Source organism: Microcebus murinus, chromosome 5, assembly GCF_040939455.1.
Source record: "Microcebus murinus isolate Inina chromosome 5, M.murinus_Inina_mat1.0, whole genome shotgun sequence".
Taxonomy (NCBI): domain Eukaryota; kingdom Metazoa; phylum Chordata; class Mammalia; order Primates; family Cheirogaleidae; genus Microcebus; species Microcebus murinus.
In genome coordinates, this window is record NC_134108.1 from 25,808,509 (window position 1) to 25,815,474 (window position 6,966).

A 6,966-nucleotide genomic window follows, 5' to 3' on the forward strand; every position below is an offset into this window, starting at 1 on the left:
ACACCTTGCTAATTTTTCGATTATTTTATTGAGACAGGGTCTCACTTTTTCTCAGGCTGATCTCAAACTCCTGGCCTCACATACCATACATATATTCAAATACCACATACACATATACACACCACATATCATACACACATAGCACATACCACACCACATACACACCATACATAAACACACTACACACTCTACCACACACACACCACATACACATACCACACCCATACCCCCAACACACACACCACATGCACACATATACCACACATACAAATATATACCACACCACACACATATCACAGACACACACGCATGCACGCACACACACACACACACACACACACACAATCTTTTTCTCTGGATGATCCAGGAATAGAATCTTACTAACCTGCTAGTAAAAAGTCATCCCCTCTCCTTACTGAGCTCTACTTTGTCACTGTAGAAGGATATTTCAGTGGTCTATGAAACCATTTATTATGATAAAAATGAAGTCTAACAATATAAGTTTGAAAGATTAATGTGGAACCACAGCCTTAAAGACATCTTAACTTCTTGTTCCATCCACAGTAGCTGTGACAGCTCTTACTGTTCCCAATTCTCATAAGCAGCCCCAGCCTCTGATGTCCTAACATTAACCTCCAATTCAAAGGGATAGGACGCTTCAAAGAGTCCTCGTGGCAGAAACAAAAATCAAGATGGATCTGGAGCAAACCATTTTTGTCATAAAACGTCAGGGGCAGTGCTAAAAGGATGCAGTAGATGGCAACTTAAGGGGGTGGGCCAATTTGAGACTGAGTTCAAAACAAAACTCAAAAAAGAAAAGTCAGTATAAAATGCACAAAAATTAATTGTAGTACAAAAAAATTGAAAACAATCAATTGTTTCAATTTTTATCGACTTTTAAGCACATATAAAATATTGATACAATATGTAATATAAAAATAAAAAATGTAAAAATATTGAAGAAAAGACATCTCCATGAGTATAGGGAGATCTTGGTTTTCATACAGATTTCTTCTGTTGAGCATATTTATATTTCGAAGTGTATGTATGTACTTGTTTCTGTCCACATAAACACCAGAGGGTGAATGAAAACATGTGAGTAAGTCAAACAAGACCAGAAAAGTAGGGAGTGTTCCAAGAACAAGAAGTTCTGATCAGTGCTGCTGATTTCATACAACAGGCGAGGAAACAAGGACCACAGTTTGCAGATGCCGGAGTATCTGCAGTTACTCAGGAAGATCAACAACAGTCAGTGGGAAGCTTCCAAAAGGACACATTCACCAAATGTCCTAAAGAAAAAAGCCACCCAGGCAAACTCAATCTCCCATTTTCTAGGAAAGGTAAATTTCTACTAATTATAGATACTTGTATTTTTTAAAATAATCAGCAGTCTGTGTATCATACCAAAATGTACAGCTAATCTCATAACATGTAAAGGATACCCCATTAAAAGAAAAGTATGCCTTAAAAACTGAGAATCTTCATAAAAGGTGGGGGCCTGAGAGTCCTATGATGAAACAAGTGAAAATGGTTTTATAAAATAGACTTGCCCTATTACCAACACTTGGGTTTGAATTTCCTTGAATGGTGCAATCCAAGAACTTATGATTTCCACCCAGGAATCCACAGCAGGAGCTGGTCTGTGATGGCCTTCATTTTCTTTTAGGTCTGGCCAGGTTACTAAAGTGTTGAACAAGTGATAAAGCAGTGGCTGGCAGGATTATTGAAACCCTGGAAATGTGAAGAATAAAAAGTGATGTTTAATCTATGCTATTTGTAATCATTTTGGTATAACAGCTTTAATTACTTTTGCAAACTTTGCTATATGTTGTATTTTGTGTACTTCTTATGGGATTTAGAACATCTACGAGTCTTGATTTTAATGAAATTTTAAAAGTCCTTTGATTAAATTTTTAATAAAATGTTTAAATGTTTGGAAAAATTAAATTGGTTAAACTCGTAAGATTTTTTTATTACTCATATAAATGTGTTATTATTTAGGGAAATATTACCTTTTTAAGAATGTAGATTGATTAATAAATTAAAATTATTTATTAATTGATCCTTAAACAATTTATAACCATTTAGAACATATTTTTTTATACCCCAAAGCTCCTGGAACATTAGAGAATCTGTCAGCCTCCTGCTCTGAGTTCCATGGCCTCAGCAGCACTGGATCCAGTCTCAGTTAAGGAGACCTAATGACCATAGACTCTTTGATTCAGTAAAAATATATTGAGAATATATTGTACACCACATCCCATGTGCTGACAGTGTAACCCACAGCTCACACATCTGCTCTCTTGCCCAACATCCTTTAGACCATGGGGAATCTCTTCTCCATGCCTCTTGCCTTAGATCTCGAAACAAAACAGAGATAGAGTAACTGGTTCTACTACTGAGTATGTCAGAGCAGATAGATTCAACTTACAGGAGGACCTGAGAGGTAGAAATTCTTAATAAGAGAGAAAATGATCAATTTGCCAAATCCTTCCTTCCTCACAGCATTGGACTAATAAATGTTTGCATCATAAAGCATCGTGTTCCAGAAGCATAGGTTTTCTTTGCTTCTGTTCATGCTCTAAAAATGGTTCTATAGATTTTCACAAATTAGTGTGAGATGTGCAGAAGCTGCATATCGTAGCTAAACAATACTTTGTCATGTTGAACAATTGATTTTTTTTCTTAAAATTATATCCAATAAGTCTAGATATAATATCTCAAAGAATTAGGAAAATAGCTAAAGAAAACAATGGGAATTTCTAGGTTCCATAGAAATTATTTTGACATGTGATAAAATAATGGCCCAAGATGTAAGATTTGCTGCAAAGTGAAGACCAAACTAGTCCTTTGAACCTCACTCGCACCAACTCACCAGCCAGTGTATACAAGCAGAAGAGAAGAGTTTATTGAAAGAGAGGATTCCTAGGAGGTGTCATGGGTCTTCCTCTGCCAAGGTAAACCCCAAGAGGAGGAATCCTTTTTTCTTTAGCTATTTTGCTATTATTGCTAGACACCCATCATTATATTTAATACTTGGTTAAATAGACATATAGCAGTATTCTTTTAAGAACATCACATCAGTGTTTTCTGTTGGTGTTTACCTGCTTTTCTCAAATACTACTGATTGTTTGCTGTTTATTCAGTCTTTCTTTTCAGTTTAGTAATTGCATAAGGGGAGAGACCACTGTCTCACCCGCCATGTTGGGCTTGCTGAGCAGCCATAACTCATAATAAGCTGCTCCCCGCCCCCTGATCCCAGAGGGTAGGTTGGAGAGATGGCACTTGAGAGAGTCAAGAGTTCTTGACACATGGGAGAGACTGGTGTGTTCCCTGGGTTTGTGAACATACATACTAACACAAATATGTTATGCCTGCCTCCCTCTGGAAGAATCCTGAAAGCAGGAAGCTGACTAGAGCAGCCAGGGAGGGTAACACAGGCAGAGGGTGGTGGGAGCATGAGTCTGTATTCCACCACACAGCGTGGCCAGGGCAGTGATTTTCTCTTGAGACAAGTGGGCTCCCTGGGTTTGAGCTGCCTTGAAGGGACCCAGCACTAAAGAGGACTAGTGGAGCTAGGAGACTCCAAGAGGAACTTGCTGTGGGGTGGGCTGCCAGGGGTTGAAACCGGAGGAATCACATAGGGTCAGTGGGTGTGGTCACCAGTTTCCAAGATTGCCCCAACAATCCCTGCTTCCTGGTGTTCACACCCTGTGCAGTCCCCTCCCCTGTTCAAGCAGACATGACTATTAGAGCACAAGTGAGAGTATGCCATTTGTGACAAATACCCTCACAGACAAACCCAGAAATAATGCTTTACCAACTATCTGGGCACCCATTAACCCAGCCAAGTTGATATCTAAAATTGACCATCACATTTACTAATATCCATTTTATAAAATCAAAACAGTACATGCATTGATTTTAAAGAATGTCTTAACATATGGCCATCTATAGCTCTGCACATGGGTTGAAGGCTCTTTTGAAACTGGGCATTGTATACATAATTCCCACACAGTGAACTTGCGTGATATTCAGAACAGAGCAGGCATGGCCAGACCATCAACTGCTACAGTTGATGTGTTGAGAGCCCAGAAATCTTATGGAGCACCTAATTTCTTTTTCTGAATAACAATGGTGATGATGATAATAATAATGATAATTCATTTTCTAGAAAAATATATTAATTTTGTAATCCAAAGTACTATTTCTAACATACACATCTATTAAATGAAACCTAGTCCCTTGAAATCTTTGACATTAAAAGTGCCATCTAATAGGAAATACTGATTCCAAACTCCAAGCTCAAGGAGTATATACAATGGTTACACAATGTTGTTGGTGTATTTCAACCCTATCTTTATGAGATATGAAGCAGTTTGAACTTCTAATCCATGTATAAGAAGATTCTAGGCCATCATTGGAGCATGTAAACATTTTCTTCCTCATTTAGGAGATCATACCTATTTATATTTAGGGAAAAAGCTTTTATTTATATTAGCATTTGCCTGAAACTCTGTGTGGTATTGAAACAGACTTCCTGTAACGAGAGAGAACACAGGAAATAAATGATATTTTTAATGGTGTATAATAACTGCATGCCATCGCCCACCTGAAATGTTCTCTGATTTGAGGAACAGAATGCTATTGCACTTTGGTGAGGTGGAATGAGGGTAGGGACAAAATAAAAATATCTTTGAAGGAGAATCTAATAAAGTCATGAGAGACAGAGTCAAATGGCATACTAAGGGAAAGTAGGATAGTTCAGATTCACCCTTCAACTTTGAGATTGACATTGAAGTGAAAGCTTCAGTTGTTTGAGTGGTTATTTCCTTGTTCATGAAAGGTTTTAGGATGACCCCGTTCTTTGGGATGTGTACCAGAAACAAAATACTGAGCTGTTGGAATCATAAGTCTGAATCACAGTGGCACATCTAATATATATATATATGTATAGGTGTCTGTGTGTGTTGTGCGTGCACCTACACACATCATTATATAAATATATGCATACATATCTAGAGACTTACTTATATATAACTTTGCATATCAAAATTGTTTTCTAAAGAGAAGAAATGTGTTTTCTTTTTTGACATACAAGAAATGTTAACTTTTTGCTTTTGCCCAAAATGTTTACTGTTTAAAATAAAGTTTTCCTACATCTAAGGAATTTTCCAGTGCCTGGGTAAGAAGACAGATTATTACCAGCCATACTTACTTGGAAAGCCCCTCTATGTTTTTCTTAAGACCTTGGTTTTTAAGTGGTTGGATGTAGAGGGAAAAGGAAAGAAATGCAGAAGAGGTGAAAGAGTCTAGTGAGAAACCATGCCTTCCTATATTCTACTACTAACTAAATCACGTTTCTCAAATTTTGGTGAACTTAAAAAATACCTGAGAAGTTTTTCAAAATATGTGTGTGCAGCCCCCAACAATGGAGATTCTTTCAGTGAGTCTGGGGCAAGGATCAGCAAACTTTTTCTTTCTGTAAAAGATGAGAGAGTAAATATTTTAGGCTCAAGGCCATACAATATTTGTAGAAACAACTCAGCCATCGTAGCACAAAAGCAGTCACGAACCACATATAAAAAACGAGTATGGCTGTGTTCTGATAAAACTTCCTTTACAGGGCAGATTTGGCCTACAAGCCATAGTTTTCCCACCCTTGGTGTAGAGTGAGGCCCAGAATACTGTATTTGGACAAGCATTATGTATCTCTGATGTTCCTATACAAATTTATTTTAAAAGTACCAAAAATCCAACAGGAAAATAGCAAAGATTTAAAATAGACAGTTTCAAAAAAAGAAATAAAATTATTTTATAAAGAAAGGAAAAAATGCTAAACATAATGAAAGAAATGCAAACTGAAACAAGACACCATCGTTTACCTAATACATTGGCAAAAACTAAAAAGTTAAATGGGACAGAATTTTGTGAAGCCACAGGGAGGCTGGCACACTCAATGCCTTAGTATGAGAACAAGTCAGACATCTTCAGAAAGCAGTTTGGATAGAGCTATCAAAATTATAGGGCACAAATATTTATGTATTAAGAGGGCTTATAAGCACAATAAATTGGAAACAACCTAAAAATCCACCAAGACGGACATGTTTGAAAAATCACAACATATATGTTAAATCATATACTACATAAACATTATAAAGAATAAGGTAGAATTCCTGTTTTCTCGAGTGGGACTGCTCTGCTTGAGATCACTTTTTGAAAAGTCTTTTACAGCTAGGTGTAGCCATGGGTCTAAGTTCTCTGCAACTGGAAATGAATGAAATTGGTGTGTGCACCTGCCCTTCATCTTCTGAAAGATGCTTACTTTTGAATCGCCCTTGCTTTTTCTATTTCTTCAGCAGCCACCGAAGCTATGTGTTCAAAATGTTTGCTTGTCTTCATTGATGTAGGTCCCCGAACGATTTCCTGGAGAAGAACCCACTTACCAGCCCTGCATGTTAATGTGTAGGAGAAACAAATATCCATCATATTTAAATCAGGGCATTTGGGGTTCTCTTTACAGTAGCTTGGGATTTGCCCTAAATAATATAGAAATGGGGCACAATGTTGCTATAACTGAAGCCTAAAATGAGGCATGGGTACAATGGGAGAACAGTAGGTGGCGGGGACACAGTATTTCAAGCTCAAAAGTTGATGACCCATGTTCTGTTGTCACAAAACATCTCGTAAAACTATCATCAATAACTGGAAAAGCAGACCACTTCTTTTGTTCTTCCAAAGGATATTCCTGGGAAGAATCAGAATGTCCATCTGTGTTAGCTGCTCTTTGCAAAAAGGTTTTTTTAAAAAGTCATCACCTAAGGCAAGAATTGGCAAGTTTGGAAACAGAGATGGAACAAATATGAGAGCATCCAGAAAGGCCAGACTTGTAAGGCTTGAAAATCCAACCGATAAGAGAGAAGCTTAAAATAGCAAGGAATTGCACACAAACCACAAGGAGATAAC